Below are 18940 nucleotides of genomic sequence, written 5' to 3' on the forward strand. Positions count from 1 at the left end.
AGAGGAAAAACTTGCTGGCTCCAGTTCCCTGAACACTGTGGAAGCAAAATTATGACAACAATACAGGTTGCAAGGTCTTAGGTTGTCATTATTAGAAATGCATTATAGACAATCTCTAGTAGGTAGAGCTCTATGAGGTAGCAGACTCTACTGAGTTGCTTACTGACCAAAACAAAATCTCATTTCTTAAATCATACCTGCTGAACCAAACCTAAAAACCTGAAAATATGCAAGCTGCCTACTTTCATTTGTTACATAGTTTTAGTCCTTTTTTTTGTTCAGGAAGCAGAAAAATAAAAACTCCAGCTCCTTTTGAAGATTAAAATTGCATGCAGAAGATGTTTCAGCAGAAAGGCCCAGAGCAAGTATTTGCCCTGTTAGATATAAGTGGGAAGCCTGGACACTGGAGAAATAAATATCCTAGCAATATTCCTAAAAGTAAAGAAGTGGTAGAATTTGTTTATTTTCTGAGTTTGGTATAAGCAATCCATCTGTTATTTCTGGGTGGTCAAGAAGTTTATACTGGAAAGATTATCCTATAACCCCAAAACAAAGCCAAACCACAAATATTTAAACAGCTATGAAGATTTTATAGTAAGAGCCACTGGAAAAACTCTTTTTGGAAAAGTGTCCCAATGAAGGAGACAGATGAAAAAGTTTTGAAGATTCCTTCAGAAAGAGTTTAAAAAAAGGCAATGGGAAGCTGAATACCATCTAATGTACTCAAGATAACATTTGTAAATGCTGAGTTAAGAATATTGTCTGTAGTTTACAATTTAATATCAAACATATTTTTCCTAAAATAATAAGAAATGCTGGACATGCACATATTAAATTAGAATCATAGAATCATAGAGTCGTTTATGTTGGAAAAGATGCTTAAGATCATCAAGTCCAACCGTTAACCTAACACTACTAAGTCCACCATTAAACCATGTCCCTAAGCACCACATCTTTTAAATACCTCCAGGGATGGTGACTCAACCAGCTCCCTGGGCAGCCTGTTCCTACTCTTGGCAACCCTTTCAGTGAAGAAGTTTTTCCTAATATCCAGCCTGAACCTCCCCTGGTGGAACTTGAGGCCATTTCCTCTTGTCCTATCGCCTGTTACTTGGGAGAAGAGACTGATACCCACCTCTCTGCAACCCCCTTTCAGTTACTTGTGGAGAGCGATAAGGTCTCCCCTCAGCCTCCTCTTCTTCGGACTGAACAACCCCAGTTCCCTCAGCCGCTCCTCATAAGACTTGTGCTCCAGACCCCTCACCAGCTTCGTCACCCTTCTCTGGACACCCTCCAGCACCTCAATGTCCTTCTTGTAGTGAGGGGCCCAAAGCTGAACACAGGATTTGACGAGCGGCCTCACCAGCGCCAAGTACAGGGGCACGATCACCTCCCTGCTCCTGCTGGCCACACTGTTTCTGATCCAGGCCAGGATGCCGTTGGCCTTCTTGGCCACCTGGGCACACTGCTGGCTCATATTCAGCCAGCTGTCAATCAACACCCCCAGGTCCTTTTCCTCTGGGCAGCTTTCCAGCCACTCATCCCTAAGCCTGTAGCGTTGCCTGGGGTTGTTGTGGCCAAAGGGCAGAACCCGGCACTTGGCCTTGTTGAACCGCATACCATTGGCCTGGGCCCATCGATCCAGCCTGTCCAGATCCCTCTGCAGAGCCTTCCGACCCTCGAGTAGATCAACACTCCCACCCAACTTGCTGTCGTCTGCAAACTTGCTGAGGGTGCACTCGATTCCGTCATCCAGATCATCGATAAATATATTAAACAAGACCGGCCCCAAAACTGAGCCCTGGGGAACACCACTTGTGACTGTCCACCATCTGGATTTAATTCTATTCACCACAACCCTTTGGGCCCAGCCGTCCAGTCAGTTTTTTACCCAGCGAAGAGTGCTCCCGTCCAAGCTGTGAGCAGTCAGTTTCTCCAGCAGAATGCTCTGGGAAATGGTGTCAAAGGCTTTACTAAAGTCTAGGTAGACAACATCCACAGCCTTTCCCTTGTCCACTAAGTGGGTCACCTTTTCACAGAAGGAGATCAGGTTGGTCAAGCAGGACATGCCTTTCACAAACCCATGCTGACTGGGCCTGATCGCCTGGTTTTCCTGTACATGCCACATGATGGCACTCAAGATGAACTGCTCCATAATCTTTCCCAGCACTGAGATCAGGCTGACAGGCCTGTAGTTCCCCAGATCCTCCTTCCGGTCCTTCTTGTAGATGGACGTCACATTTGCTAACCTCCAGTCCACTGGGACCTTCCTGGTTAATCAGGACTGCTGGTAGATGATGGAAAGTTTCTTGGTGAGCGCTTCCACCAGCTCTCTCACTACCCTTGGGTGGATCCCATCTGGTCCCATAGGCTTGTGGGTGTCTAAGTGGTGTAGCAGGTCACTAAACATTTCCCCTTGGATTGTGGGGGCTTCATTCATCTCCCTGTCCCTATTAGCTGATGTTTCAGTATATTTTTCATTCAAAGTGACCTTTTCTAATGACTGAGACTTCCCCTTCCATACTTTTTAGTGAAGCCTACCAGGGAACATAATCCTATTGTCCTTACTTATGCTGAGTAGTACCTAGTAGCACCCAGTACATCTAAGTTGGAAATAGCAGAAATTGGCTTACAACCAGAAATGCATTTGAACATCTAAGAGCATATTTGCACAGCTCACTGTGGTGTGGTGAACAAATCCTTCAGCTGACTTCAACTGAGCTAGCTCCATACCCCAGCACTGTGATGGCCAAGAGGCACAGTGCTAGCTGGGCCTGGCTGTGCATTCTTCTTGGAACCCAAGTGATATTGGTGTTGGGTTGTCATATGGATGTAATAGTTTGCCCAGAGCTCGGCTGAAGATCTCTGTATTCCATCCCACAGTAGAGACATTCCCTTGCTCTCCACAGTAGGAAAGCACCTGTGATGACCACAGCCATGCTACAAAATTTCTGCTATGTCCTCAGCAGCCTCCAGAAGCAGGGCAAGGCTTATTCAGACCTAGATACCTAAAAGCGAGTATGAAAGTCCAAAAAAATGTGGATAGAAGTCCCTAGATGTATTTCCTGGCTTGATTTTCAGAAAATTAGAATACATTCAAACTGTTGATTTCAGGGGAAGCAACAGTTGAGAACACACTATGGAAACAGGGCTTCACATAGCTGGGATTAAGGCTGACCTAAATATGGGTTTGTGTCTAGCATTCTTTTCAAGAAAACTACAAAGAAGACAAGAAGAAACAAAAAATCCACAATTTAGGATCTGCTGGATCTATAAGTAGGAAAGCTAACTCAGAAGGAACTAGCAGAGACTTCCAAAAATACCAATCCATGACACATATTTACATTTGGGCAACTAAGCTTAAAGGATATAATTTTAAATATCACTGGGGCTGTTCATAAAAAGCATGAAACAAACTGTGTCACATGTGGAATTTACTTAATCCGCCAGGAGCCATAGAAAAGTCAGATATCTGCTTAGAGCTAATCATTTAGACTCATGCTGTAGCCAGCAAAGACATACCTTCCAGAGGACTCTCTATCCCCCATGTCTTAGGTACCTACTTTTACATGGGATAAGCTTCTGTCTGAAAGTGTCTTTATTTCTTCTCTGACTATAAGGAAAACTTAAATCATTTGGTTACATTTGAAGTCTATTTTTTAGCAGTTACAGATAGAAAAAATAAAACAGAAGAATAAAAAACTTGGAAAATATGTAAACACATAGAAAATAGAAAGTACGGAAACACAAGACAGACAAAATGAACCCTATGTAAAGGGTCTTCGTAGAAATACAGTTCTGAATTATACTTAAATTTAAGAATGAAGCCGAGAAACACTAACTGAACTACTAAAAAATAAGAACTGTTTTTAGAGTATCCATTCAGCAAACAAGAACCTTACATTCAAGCACTGACCTCTCCTTTTATGACGTTATTCTTGCATAAAGAAACAGATAGCCAACAAGTTTTAACTATGGCTTTGAATTATGTTTTTGGGTTTTTTTGTTGTGGTTTTTTTTTTTTTTTTTCCGACCCTGAGTCAGTAATTGCGTATCAAAGACAAACTGAAAGTAATCTGCAGCTGGATCTAAGCAGCATTGTTTCATAGTGGTATTTTCACGACAACCAAAAAGCCTCCCTGTGCTTTGGAAGAAAGCAACTGGAACTATCCAACAACACCAAAGCATTCGAACTACCCATCAAGATACTCTTTTCTGATCAGTTGAAATGCTCTAACATAACTTCTGTGACTTGCCCTTCAGCAGATGATGTATACAATTGTTCACTTGGGATGCAGTGATATTAAGTATTTGCATGGCATCTTGGTCTTGTCTTGATACAAAAGTGCCCTGGTTCTGCATGTGCAATACGGTTTGGCAAGATACCAAGAAAAAAATAATTTCACCATACCTGTAACACTGGTTGCCTCTTCCTTCCATGAATCTAAAGAGCAATCTTTTCAGCAAATGCTGCTAAGTAAGATAAAATCAAACTAGGTGGTAGCCAAGCTCCTATAGCCCCTTTACAAGAAATGTTTCTTGCAATGAATCAAAGGCATGGAAGCCATATCGACTAAGAGAGAAGAATTTCATATAAATATATGAATATCAGGTAGACATAGAGGGAAAAGCTTGTGTTTAAGAACCTGATGTAAAGGAAAACATCTGGAGACTTCTGACTCCTGCACGGTACATGGATTACAGCAACTGTAAATAACCATGAACAAAGAATATCTCAGTAGCCAATATTTTTCTCTGCTGGTATCAAATGAAATTCATTTGGTATCAGCTGGAGTTTTTATAGTGCCAATGGAAGTTATTTTCAGTTATCACATCAGCCCGTAAGTATACAAAGGCAGCAATTTTGCTAGTAATCTGGAGATCAGTTTGTATGTAGGGGGTATACTTTACACTGTTGCTGCAGTGCAAGCTTTTATCTTAATAAATGTGGTGAATCATAAATAAAATGTGGTGAATCATAAATAAATAGAAAATGATAAAAAAAAAGGAACTTTCAGCTGGGGCTAAGGTTGGGTTTGGAAACATTTCATAGTGTGAAGGTCTGAACTCTAAAACATGAAACCCTGTGCTCAGTGGGGAACCAATGTACCTGAGAACTAAATATGACTGATATTTTCCTTTCAGTAATTCCTCTGATATTTGTTTAACATATGACATGAGATATAAACTAGTCAAATTCTGCTGGGCTGCACAGCATAGATGTAATTGCAATTCTTTTTAATAAACTCATGCATTTTAGCACATATCAGACTGCCAAAGGATTAAGTAGCCCAATAAATAAGGAGGAGTTTAACTCTGCTTTTTATAGCTCTCCAAATCCTATCAGCAATGCCAGTCTCTAATTGTGGTATGTTGATTAGTGTTTCAACACACTCTGGTAAGAGGCAAAATCACTCTCCAAAATTGCTCGCTTAGAAGAGCTTTCATATCTCAAAACTCTGTTACTCATTTTCTCTAATGCCAAATTTAACATAAGCTACTTAAAATCCATCTAGCATAATGCATGCATAGTGCTTAGAAGTTAGGCTACATGGTGTGTTACAGCATGCATAGACAATTTTTTTTTTCTTTCTTTTTTTTTCTTTCTTTTTTTCAAATTTTTATTTCTTTTTTTTTTTTTTTTTCCCCAGGTTGGACTCGATGATCTTACAGGTCTTTTCCAACCGTACTGATTCTGTGATTCTGTAATTTGGCTGTGCAAGAGAGTAGGGCCGGGCTGTCAAAAGGCAATGCAGTTGAGTTTTCTCATATTGTTTAAAAATGTCAGTGACTGTTAATGATATTGGCCCTTAAAGATGAACTGATCTTTTTATAATACTCATCAGTCATTACAGCTATGTGTGATGCAGATTGCTGCAGTGCATAGTGTTCCCTGGCATCCTGGTGCCCCAGTTGTCAGACTGGGAGGTCTATCAGGGTACACAACAGTTCCATCCCTGCTTGACCACAAAAATGCTTTCCCACTGAAAATAGGGTGAAATGTGGAGGTGCATGATATGGACCCAAGTTTAATCTTGTTACGTGATTGGGACCCAACTGGAGTTTCATCAGACGTGGAAGTAGTCCCATATCCCACCCTCCGGCTGGAGCCCTGTGATGCTTACTGCAGCAGCTACATGCTTGTTTCTTACACATTTGTAAAGGAACTGTGTTTTAACTCACCATATAATTACGTGCAATATTTCTACATTAGGGTGCCTGCTATTAATGTTGATAATGTAACACAGCCTATCAAACTGTGTATTGACCTTCCATATTTCAGGTAAGTCATGATCAGCTAATGAGATAAACAAAAGCAACTGGCTGAATTTAGAAAATATTGTTACATTTTTTTAACAATGTTTAACTTCAACATTTACCACTTTTTTACCAATTCTGGTAAAATTTGAGTTATATGAAAGGCACACCCTCTAATTTCATAAAGAATGAAAAGAAAAGGCCAACATAATACAACAGTTCAAATGTTTTCTTTATTGAGTGAATCAAACTCACTACTGTTTTAAGCTGAAATGCAGCTAAACAAAAAATCGGAGAATCCTAAGCTGTCACAGATTTTCAGTTCTTAAGGGTTTGAACTCCCAGTAATGAATCTGGTTTTCTGTAGTCTTCACAAGAGTTACAGGGACATACATTGAAACCAGAACTACATTTATAATTTTCCATTTAGGTAACAAAGCGTTGTGATACAACTGTTTGGTTATACTTCTTTAATGGGAATCTTCTTTACCTATGCAAATGGTTAAACATCAGCCCATGTTCTTTTTGCTATTCTAGTAAAACAACTGAGTCATGAAACCTATCTGAACTGACAGGCAAAGGCAAACTTATGACTGCTTTATGTAACCAAGATGACAAAACCATTTTTCCCAGCACTACTGAGATCTGGATCTTCATTGCCTTTCCTTTTGTGCAATCAGTTCCACTTTAGCAAAGAGAGTTCCAAGGCTGTTAAAAAAACGGTGTCACCATGACATCCATACTCACTTTGCATTCGTGACTGCAACACAGTACAAAATTAGTATTCTTCTGGTGAGTACAGGTGCTCTCATTTTCACGCTAAAGACCAAGGTGGTAAAGATCAATGTCTGCATTGATACTAAAGCAAAGCTGCTGAAGTGACACCCTGAACTACTTTAACTACCAAGTTCCTTGGCTAGAGGATGACCTGATCTATTCTAGTCTAGTCTAGTCTAACCTGACCTGTCCTGTCGTGTCCTGTCCTTTACACCAGCCTCACTACCAAAAAGGTCCAGCATTTTTTAAAGGGGTGTATTAAACAGCGTACTTAACATCTGTTATACTGAGGTTTTTTTTTTCTTGCATTTTCTCTCTGGGAAAAGAATTACATATGCAGTGGTATGTTTATGGTGGTTGGGACGCTTTTGGAGACTTTCTTCTGCTATGCAAGTCAACCTCTGTCTGCATTAAAGAAAGAGACGTCCAAGCAGCAGAAGGTGCTGAGTTTTGTGATGGTCCTTAGTTTCCGCATGAATTCAGTCCTGCATCATCTAGTCCCTTGAGAAAGCTGCTTGTCTGAAACAGGAAAGCTATACACTTATAATAGAAAAGCGTATTGTGCCAGCAGAATAGAATTGTCAGCTATGTAGTAAGCCTGCAGCAGGCTTAAAGAGGAAACCTTAAAGAGGAAGTGCAAGACTTCGAGCCTCATTTGATATTTTTCCGGAAAGCCACTGCAGAAAGCAGAAAAATGGTTTCATATACTCCTAGGATGCTGTTTTGCTGAAGATTCATGCTGAATATTCTGTACTAGTTGAAGCCTAGGTTATTTCACTGCATTTGTCCATATGGAAGTGAGAAAGGCATATATAGGAAAGGAAAAGTCAATAGGCAGAATATAGAATGCAGTCTCCTAACCTCACAGAACTACTTGATTGCTTAGGAATGCCACTACAAGAGAGCTTGGTGTCGGTAAAGAAAACAGGGTGGGGACCTGAATTTACCTCTGTGGATGTGAATCTCTCTCTCTGCAAACCTTTCAGAATGTTCTCCTTTGCTTTTCTATCAACCTGCTTGTTTAGTTGGTAGCTGTAAGTAAATGTTGAATATGAGAAGAGTAAAAGTAAACATTGGGAGACATCACAAAGAGAGGAGAAATCTCCTTTTACTATTCTTCAGGACAGATTTAAATTGTTTTAGAGAACTCCTTGAGCTCTACTTTCAGCTGGCAGCACTATACCTCATACTTGAGACTGCCAAATGCTGCAGACATCCCGGCAGATGGGAGTAGTATTGACAGCAGCCGATCAATCATAGGCAGTGCTGTATCTGTTCCCATTATACCTTGTAGCCTCCGTCCACAACTGACAGTTTTCAGGTTATAACTTACACTGAGTGTGTAGTTAGCCTTTGCTTCATTTCTGTTTCTGCTTGCTTAGGACTGAGAAGCTGGATGTTGGGCTGACAGCAGGTTGAATCAATACCGACTTCTTCAAGGATCAGCAGACAATTGAATGTGTTAAAGAAAAAGACGAGCTTCCTCTCCAGAATGGGTATTTTGGTCTGAGATGGCACAGACTGGTTGTGGCACTCTTAGAGCAGCCAAGAGATTGCTCAGGGGTGCTCAGTGAAGCTTCTTTCTCAGCCTGGGGTTGTTTCATGAGCGAAAATGCTGAGCACTGGCAATGCAGGCAGGCTGGTAGCTGTCGTTCTGCGTGTGCTGGGTCCTTAGTAAGGAAAAGCGACGTGAGGAAAAGGCAACAGCTGCATGATGCTCACTATCCTTTTCCCTCTATAAAAAGGCAAAAAAACACTAAATTGTTTCTTCACATGACACTCCTATGCAAGTATTTACTGTAGTTGAGTCAGGGATGTTACGTGATAACCACTGAGTAAAAAAGGCAGTTGGTGCACAGAAGTAGCAATGGACAGTCACCCTAACCTCAATTGTAACAGAAACAATGGCTTTAAAAACTGCATTCCAAATACTAATAGACCATGTACAACGCAGCATCATGCTGAAAAATGGAATTTCAAATGAGTAATTAGTGGCCCCAGGCCACCTTTCAAAGAAAGCTTCATTTACAGGTATGCTTTTCCATTCTGCGAAACTGTATTTGACACAGAATTTGTAAGAAATGCACAAATGATTCAGGAATGATTGAGGAAATCCTTCTTGTCCCTAGCTTTCTTGTGATGACTGACCTGAACTTATTTTAAGTCAGTAGGAAGATTGCTGTGATGCCACTGGGTATCCTGTAAATCTTACTTGTCAATTCCATTGAGATTACTTGCAGCTACTAAGGCTGAGTAGGTATTTGCAGATTTGAGCTGATATTTATCAAAAGTAAAACTGCAGTAATGGTAGGAGAAATAAACAAATTGTGATTGTTTCTTTTTCTAATGGTGAAGAAAAAGAATAATTTTTTATAGGTGATGCAAAGCTTGCAGTGCTCAAACTAAAAAATCCCCAACCCGTGATAAAGATGCTGAACATGTTCTAAACCTGTTAAAACAAGCAGAATAAACCAGTAAACCATGAATATTGTAATTAACAATAAAACTTGAATATTTAGAGTGCTACTGTGCTGAAAAAACAGTTTGAATTATTAGGAAATTACCCTATTTTTCTAAGGAAATAAATTGCTGCCTCTGCCTCCATCAAATTCTATATTCAAAGCCACAAGACTTAAGTAATAGGAGAGGAAAAAACAAATCTTTTCTTAAAAAAAGTTTTCTGTGCTTTGGTAGTAGCCATCTGTCATGATTGAGTGTTGCTAATAGTGAAAAAGATATGACCACCATACTCAGATGTCAGACTTTTCTAAATACTGACTCCCGAAAGCTTGGGAAGAACACGAATTTATCAGGTTTCCAAAATGAGATTTGGGTTTCCTGTCCTGTTCCATCCCCCGATCTGGAAGTTCAAACTCACTTTCTGTTACCTTATTTAGCTATTGCTTTACATTATCTGTGTCAACAGCATTTTCTATCTTCTGGATGAGCTAAGTTTTCTTTAGTTTACATTTTATCTGATGTTCGCAGACTATTTTTATATTAACAGTGGGCAAAAGGTCAAGTTCCACTGATTTATCAGAGTTGGCTTCTTACTTCTTTTCTTTTCTTTAATAAAAGGACCATTGTGTTCGTAGTGTTGCAGAAATTACCTTTTCTTAAAACACAAATCATGCCCTTTTCCATTCTAGAAATTGCTGTTTAAAAACAAACAAAAAAAATCAAAATACAGCATGATAAAATAATGACACTCAGCATCATTATATCACGAAGACAGCTTGGAAAGAATATCTTTCCTATTGGCTGAACTGGCACCCAAAGTGTCCGTCCAATGGAAGTCAACAGAGATACATCAGGGCCCTGTATTTTAATTTTTGTTTTATCGACTCAGCACTACCTATCCTGCACAGAGAACATTTGAACTTCTTTTTTTTTTTTTTTTTCTTTTTTTTCCCCATTTCCTCTTATAAAAAAAAAGAAGAAAGAAAAAACTGACACGCAAAAAGAATGCTTTGACATTTGAATGTTTGGTATACAGAAAATAAACTCCATGATCTTTTCTTTGAAGTTGTTTTAGAGTGGTTTCGAGGATTCCCGAGACAGGTAAACACATGCACACAGACTACAAGGAAAAATAAAAAAAATCCCAAGCATTTTATTAACTACAGACATGCATTACACTAAGGGTATCTTGCAAAGCAATTGTCTTACTGACCCGAGGACCATGAGGAAGATGGACCATCCGTACATTCTTGTGTCGTCTTGCGCCGTGCGCTCAGCCCAGCAGTCGGTAGGTGCCAGCTTTACGTGGGTGTCCCCACAAAGGCAACGGTGACCTTGCCATACACTGGCCCACTGCTTTTTGGGAAATCCCGGTATTTATACATTTGCAGAGTAACGGATTTCGACACACATGACCAGCGGGTGCTGAAACATGCCTCGGTTGCCGACTCTCAACATAGGGAGCCTATGGCGTATGTGCCCACTGGTCAGGCACGCTGCATGCGCCATAGCCATCCAGTCTATTGGTTCGTAGGCTTTGTACATGCTGCATATTACCATAATCCAGCAGTCACATATCAACCATGCTCAAGCTGATAGCAGGATGTTATAAGGCAAGGAAAATTATGAACTGTGCTTTGTATTCCTCCACCACTGCATGTCCTCCCCGTTCTCCCCCTGTATTGCTCAGCTTCCTTATCTCTATGGTCAGCATTTCAAACACTAGACAATAAACCATCTGTTTTCTTGTGCTGACTGCGGTTTTCTCAGCTATCTACTTCTCACCCAGTGTCCATCCACAGACCAAAATTCCATCTTTTAACCCTTCCGTACACAGAAGTTTATTTCTGTGCATTTTGGAGCAAATGACTCCTTCATTCTGCATTCCAGAAGGAATGTTTATAATGGCCTACTCTGAATAGATTTTTATAGACTATTTCAGAAGGAAACCTACTACAGCTTCACTAAAGCCACAGTAAATCAATACATTGTCAATGGTGCTTTGTCTATTGCTTGTCACTTAGTGTTTCTCGAATGAATTAATGCAACCAACGACCTCTCTATAATTGATCTTCTAAACTTCTTGATAACATTAGACACATATGGGGATATAGCTCTCTAACATATAGACACAAAATCTTAAGGCTGGTTTTTTCACCTTCCCTTGAGGTGAGAAGCTGGAAGGAGTCTAGAAGGGATTCTTGTTGCCTCCCTTCAGCTCCCTTCCAAAAATGAGACATTTGACTGAAATTAGTCCTCTGGGAGCCCACTCAGTCTGTAAAGAGAAAAAGGCAGCTCCAGCTGGTGATTTTTCTTGTTCTCAGGTAAGTGTCAGGTAGGTAGGACAAGCTGCTCTGGAGATGAATCTCTTTCTGTCCATTGCCTGGTGGGCTTGCAAGGAAGCACTTGTACCATCTTAGCTCAACCTTTACAGAAAAAAATGCCAGAAGTAGATTCCAGTATAGGAAATATCCCTGGAAAAACGTGTTTGCTGCTGTCAGATTAGCTCAACAATGGCAAAAGTACCAGCAGAAAGAAACCTCTCAAAACGCTTTTGTAGATCTGCTGTCTTAATAACCAATAACAGAACTAGCAAAAAAAAAAAAAAAAAAGAAGAGGCTGACATAAACACTGTAAATATTTGTATATTTATTATCAGAATCAACCTGATGTTTTCTCCAAGTGAGAGATCCAAAAGACAAAGAGAGTGTCTGCTACCGATGACCCAGCCAGGTTGTAAACATTGATGTTATTCTATAGGCAATTTGGAGAACTTTCTGGAATGGTAGCCTTGTCTTTATGGGAGATTTCAACTTCCCAGCCATCAACTGGGAATATCATACTGTGATGAGCAGGTCTTGGAAATTCTCGAAGTTTGTAGGAGATATAACTTCTTGGCACAGGTACTCAGTGAGCCAGCTAGGAAAGATGCCCTCCTCGACTTGCTATTTGTGAATAGAGAAGGAGTCATGGGGGATGTGGTGGTAGGTGGCTGTCTTGGCCACAGTGATCATGAAATGGTTGAGTTTAAAATTTTCAGTGTAATAAGAAAAAAGGACAGCAGAGTTGCTACCCTGGACTTCAGGAGAGCAAACGTTAAGTTATTCAGGCAGCTTAAAGTCTGCCACACTGTCTCCCATAGTATTCTCCTGGAGAAGCTGGCGACTCGTGGCTCAGACAGGTGCACTCTTCTCTGGCTGAAAAAGCGGCTGGACTGCCGAGCCCAGAGAGTCGTGGTGAATGGAGCGAAATCCAGTTGGCAGCTGGTCACAAGCGGAGTCCTCCAGGGCTCAGTTTTGGGGCCGGTCTTGTTTAATATATTTATCGATGATCTGGATGAGGGAATCGAGTGCTCCCTCAGCAAGTTTGCAGACAACACCAAGTTGGGCGGGAGTGTTGATCTACTCGAGGGTAGGAAGGCTCTGCGGACGGATCTGGACAGGCTGGATTGATGGGCCCAGGCCAATTGTGTGAGGTTCAACAAGGCCGAGTGCCGGGTCCTGCCCTTGGGTCACAACAACCCCAGGCAACGCTACAGGCTTGGGGACGAGTGGCTGGAAAGCTGCCCCACAGAAAAAGACCTGGGGGTGTTGATTGACAGCTGGCTGAATATGAGCCAGCAGTGTGCCCAGGTGGCCAAGAAGGCCAACGGCATCCTGGCCTGTATCAGAAACAGTGTGGCCAGCAGGAGCGGGGAGGTGATCGTGCCCCTGTACTCGGCGCTGGTGAGGCCGTATGTGGGAAGGCAGGATGTGGGCCCCTGGGGCGGTCCTGTGCAGGGCAGGATGCGGGCCCCTGGGGTGGTCCTGTGCAGCTGATGGATCAGAGCTTGTTCTGAGAGAGACAAAGACGGGCTTGTAGAAAATTACAAACGAAGCAATAAATAAGGGCTACGTGGCAAGGACTGGGCGTCCTTGAGAAGTGAGGATGTAGATAACAAGTAGTTATGATCAAAGTAGAAGGGAGTTATACAGCTGCTCAAACTGCAAGTAGAAGAACATAAACAAAAGTAACTTTTAGGCTCAGCCAATTAGGATCTAACAAGTAGGCACGTATTAGGTCTAACGGTATAAATATGTGTTGCTTGAATAATAAAGTGGACTATGCTTTATCACTCATATTGAGTCGGACGCATCTGTTCCTTCAGCCGCGAACCGTCGGTCAACTCCTGGCATCGGGAAACTCCCGACATCTTCAGGAAACTCCCGACAGCCGTACCTCGAATCCTGTATTCAGTTTTGGGCCCCTCACTACAAGAAGGACATTGAGGTGCTGGAGCGTGTCCAGAGAAGGGCGACGAAGCTGGTGAGGGGTCTGGAGCACAAGTCTTATGAGGAGCGGCTGAGGGAACTGGGGTTGTTCAGTCTGGAGAAGAGGAGGCTGAGGGGAGACCTTATCGCTCTCTACAATTACCTGAAAGGGGGTTGCAGAGAGGTGGGTGTTGGTCTCTTCTCCCAAGTGACAAGTGACAGGACAAGAGGAAATGGCCTCAAGTTGCACCAGGGGAGGTTCAGGCTGGATATTAGGAAAAATTTCTTTACTGAGAGAGTGGTGAAACACTGGAATAAGCTTCCCAGGGAGGTGGTGGAGTCACCATCACTGGAGGTGTTCAAGGAATGTGCGGACGAGGCATTGTGGGACATGGTTTAATGGGCATGGTGGTGTTAGTTGATGGTTGGATGTCGTGATCTTACAGGTCTTTTCCAACCTTAGTGATTCTGTGATTCTTGATTTAACAGAGTACCCTGGGAATCTGCTTTTGAGGGCTCAGGAGTCCATGAGTGCTGGTCAGTCTTTAAGAACCACAGGAGTGGGCAATCCCACTGTGTCATAAGTCAAGCAAGTGGGGCAGAAGACCAGCTTGGCTGAACAGGGAACTCCTTGTGGAGCTCAAGAGGAAAAGGAAATTGTATGATCTCTGGAATGGAGGTCAGGCTTCGCAGGAAGATTACAAAGCTGTGGTTTATATACGCAGGCAGAAGACTAGAAAGGCCAAAGCTCAATTAGAGTTGAAACTAGCCAGTGTTGTTTCAGATAACAAGAAGGGCTTTTCTAAGTACGTTAACAGCAAGAGGAGGTCTAAAGAAAATGTCAGACTGATACTGTTGAAGATGGTCATCTGACTAATAGGGATGAAGAAAAAGGGGAAGCGTTCGATGTTATTTTTGCCTCAGTCTTTAATAATACTGATAGACCTTGGGCTGCCAAGTCCCCTGAGTCAGAGGACCACGAGTGTGGGAACAGTGACTTTCCGTTTGTGGACGCTGAAATTATAAGGGACCAGCTGTATCAGCTGAATGTTCACAAGCCCATGGGGCCGGGTGAGATTCATCCCAGAGTACTGAAGGAGCTAGCAGATGTTATGGCAGGACCTGTCTCGATCATCTACCAAAGGTCTTGGGAGTCTGGGGAGGTTCCTGCTGGCTGGAAGTTAGCCAATGTTATTCCAACCTACAAAAAGGGCGTGAGGGAAGACCCAGGGAACTACAGACCTGTTAGTTGAACCTCAGTTCCTGAAAGACTATGGAAAAGATTACACTGGGTACTATTGAAAGGCATTTAAAGAATAATGCATAAAGAATCAGGCATAGTCAACATGGGTTCACAAAGGGAAAGTCCTGTTAACTAATTTGATATCCTTCTATGATAAGGTCACCTGCCTAGTAGGTGAAGGGAAGGCAGTGGATGTAGTTTTCCTGGATTTTAGTAAGGCTAAAGGATCCTCCCAGCATCCTTCTGGACAAGTTTTCCAGCTGCAGGATGAGCAGGTTCATGGTGCACTGGGTGAAGAACTGGCTGAAGGGCAGGACTCAAAGGGTTGTAGTGAATGGGGCTACACCTGGCTGGCAACCAGTCACCAGCAGTGTTCTTCAGGGTTCAATTCTAAGGCCAGTTCTGTTCAATATATTTATCAGCTATCTGGATGCAGGAGTTGAATGCACCATTAGCAAGTTTGCTGACAATACCAAACTGGGAGCTGCTGTTGACTCCCTTGAGGGACAAGATGCCTTGCAGAGGGATCTAGATAGATTGGAGCATTGGGCTATGATCAATGGGATGAAATGTAACAAGTTGAAATGCCAGATTCTGCACCTAGGACAGAGTAATGCCAGGGCACAAGTATGGACTGGGAGAGGAGTGGCTGGAGAGCAGCCCTGCAAAAAGGGATCTGGGGGTGCTGGTGGGCAGCAGGCTCAATATGAGTCAGCAGTGTGCCCTGTGGCAGCCAAGAGGGCAAACCACATCCTGGGGTGCATCAAACACAGCATAACTGGCCAGTCAAAAGAGGTGATTATCCTGCTGTATTCAGCATTGGTGTGGCCTCACCTGGAGTACTGTGTGCAGTTCTGCACCCCACAATTTCAGAAGGATGTGAAGGTCCTTGAATGTGTCCAGAGGAGGGCAACAAAGCTGGTGAAAGGGATGGAAGGCATGTCCTATGAGAAGCAGCTAAGGACTTCACAGGCTTGCCTAGTTTGGAGAAAAGGAGGCTGAGGGGTGACCTCATTGGTCTCTACAGCTTCCTGAAGAGGGGAAGGGGAGAGGGAAGTGCTGATCTCTTCTCCCTGGTATCCAGTGATCAAGACGTGTGGGAATGGTTCAAAGCTGTGCCAGGGGAGGTTGAGACTGGACATTAGGAAACCTTTCTTTACTGAGAGGGTGGTCAAACACTGGAACAGCCTTCCTAGAGAGGCGGTCGATGCCCCAAGCCTGTCAGTGTTTAAGAGGCATTTGGACAATGCCCTTAATAACATGCTTTAACTTTTGGTCAGCCCTGAATTGGTCAGGTAGTTGGACTAGGTGATCATTGTAGGTTCCTTTTAACTGAAAGTCTATTCTCTTCTAAACTCCAATTCAGTATAGGTGTCAAAAATTGATTTTTCAGCAACAAAAAGATTACCTTGCCTTTGTTTTGGGACACATGGACAAAAATAGTTAGCAATGCTCTTATGCATGCCCATCATTTTTCATGAAAACAGAAAAGATCTGTGACTACCCCTCAGACTATCATTCAGTCTGATGCCACTGACTCCAGACCTTTTTTGATGGTTGAAAACGTGATGTATTCCCAGGTGGTTATTCTGTACTTTTAGGTGCCAAGAAGACATGTGGTTATTTGACTGAAATCAATGCAGTCTTCAAGATTATATTATCTATCTATTATATTATATTAGATTAGATTAGATTATCTATCTATTATGATAGACACTAGCCTATTGATCATGACATCAGTTTTAATCAATTTTTATTACGGTTTTAGTTCACGTTTAAGGCACTTGTATGGAGGCAGAAAACTTCCTGGAGATTTAGAAAGAGTTGACTTGATGTCAAAATATTAGTAATAAAAAATATCTCTTTCCTTCTGTTAATATTGGTTGTATTTTACAGAGGATAGCTGGTTTTAAGGGAATTCAGGGCTCAGTCTTCACTACAGTCCTTTGAGATAGGATGAACATGAAATAGTCACTTCTTGTATTTGACAGTTACTACAGATACCTCATAGGTCTTTAAGTTCATTAACCATGCCTTCACTGAAATCTCTTCTGAAATGCAGCATACCAGTCATGTGTTCTGAAATCCTAAATATTTACTTTTGTATTTGGAGGCAGAACGCGTTCTGTGATTTATTCATTGAATGCTATATAAATATAACTGCAGAAAAGTTTAGGTAGGCTGTCTTCAAGCAACGTCCACAGCCATGAACAAACACTCCACTACCATGAACAGTAAGCTTGAGACAAAAATTCAGCTTGCATCAAGCCAACTCTAAATATGCATCCTTTGCATAGAGAAGAACTGATGTTTGAGGAAATGTCAGTGGGAAAGGTGAAGAGCTGCTCAGAAAAGGATATTTTAAAATCTACATATATTTTTTTGCATCCCAGAGGGATGGTGAACTTTTTCCACCCACTTGGGCAATGCAGTATCAGCATGTCTCTTAACTCACGTATGAGTCAACAATATTTTTAGGTCCTGATCTTGCACACTAAACACATGCAACTTTCTGCAGGCATAGAATTGCCATGCAGGAGTCATTCAGAAGTAGGTGTGTTATCTTTGCATCTAATGCATCCACTTTTTGTTACAGTTTTCATAAATGAACAGCATTTCATCTTGAAATGTAAGTTAGGCTTCTGAAATGAAAATTTTTTTCAGTGAGTCTAAAATATTATTCCTACTTCAGCCTGCAACAGGCTAGCATCTATACAGAGATTTGGTTATCATTACAGAGCTATGAAGTGAAAACCTTTAATTGTCCAAGAGGTTACACAAGAGAGAAAATCATATCTTAAATTTTAATTATGGCCTTTGCTTTATTATAAGTTATTTTGTCTGAGGAGAAAAGTCACACTAAAGGTTTTTCTTCTAAAAATAATATCTTAGATGATTAGGCCCCCTTATGTCATCTGATGATTCACAGTGATAGTTCTCATTTATGGCCAGTTGACACCAAATGGGAAGAACAGACCTGAGGGCAGACTGAGCAGATTATTTTTTTACAGCTGACCTCAGCCAGCACACCAGCTGTATAATTCCACCATATGTTACTACTTTCAAGGCAAATGGGAACATTATTTCTCTCAAGGAATGCAATACAGCACTATCAGGCTTTTGGACCTTGGCCCGTGAATCAAGCTTTTATGAACCTTCAGTACTCCGATCATACTTTTAATAAATAGGGTATCTAATAAACAGGAGACCCCTCTGTACCGGCCTTCACACTATAGAAACAACTGATCTCACAGCTTGCTTTAGCTTTCTGTGATTGCGTTCTAAAGAAAGTTTGACTAAAATGGAATTTTTCAGGCAAAAGCATTAAATAAAAAAAAAAAATCTGTCAATCAAGAAAACTGTCCTCAATTAAGAGTTGGTGCTTTCTGTTTGATTAGCTATGCCACTCTCAGAAAGTCCTACCACCTTTAAAAAATTTTCCTCAGTATAAATTTGAGTACTGCATCCCTAGCAGTAGATTTGACCCCAGCCATGCATGCATGAAGATAATAATTTTGCATTTGCAGAGGTGACCATCCAGCCTAGGTCTTTTTCTTCCCAGGCCACGGATGCTTATAACTTCTTATTCAGAATGGTGGCCACGAATTCCCAGTCATCTTGCACTTCACTCACATTTAGTCCCAGAAAAAAATCCCTAATGCCTCCTTCTGTGTCCCCTTGCAGCCTGTCAGTGCAGCCATTCCTTAAGGTTTGTTTGCAGCTCAGGAACTGTTTCTCCTTTCCAGGCTTATTCTCAGAGCTTCAGAGCTTTCTGCAATGTCATAAATATGCTATTGAATTAAGACCTAATTTCAGAGGGATCATTCACATGATTAAAATTACCATGTGCTAAATTGTCTACAGCATTACCCCCCTCCCCGAGTAATTTTCCATGGCAGTCTGGAGTTAGAGATTCCCTATGTAAAAATATAGGAACCACACTTGTCTGCTC

Source organism: Gavia stellata, chromosome 1 (genome assembly GCF_030936135.1).
Source record: "Gavia stellata isolate bGavSte3 chromosome 1, bGavSte3.hap2, whole genome shotgun sequence".
Taxonomy (NCBI): Eukaryota; Metazoa; Chordata; class Aves; order Gaviiformes; family Gaviidae; genus Gavia; species Gavia stellata.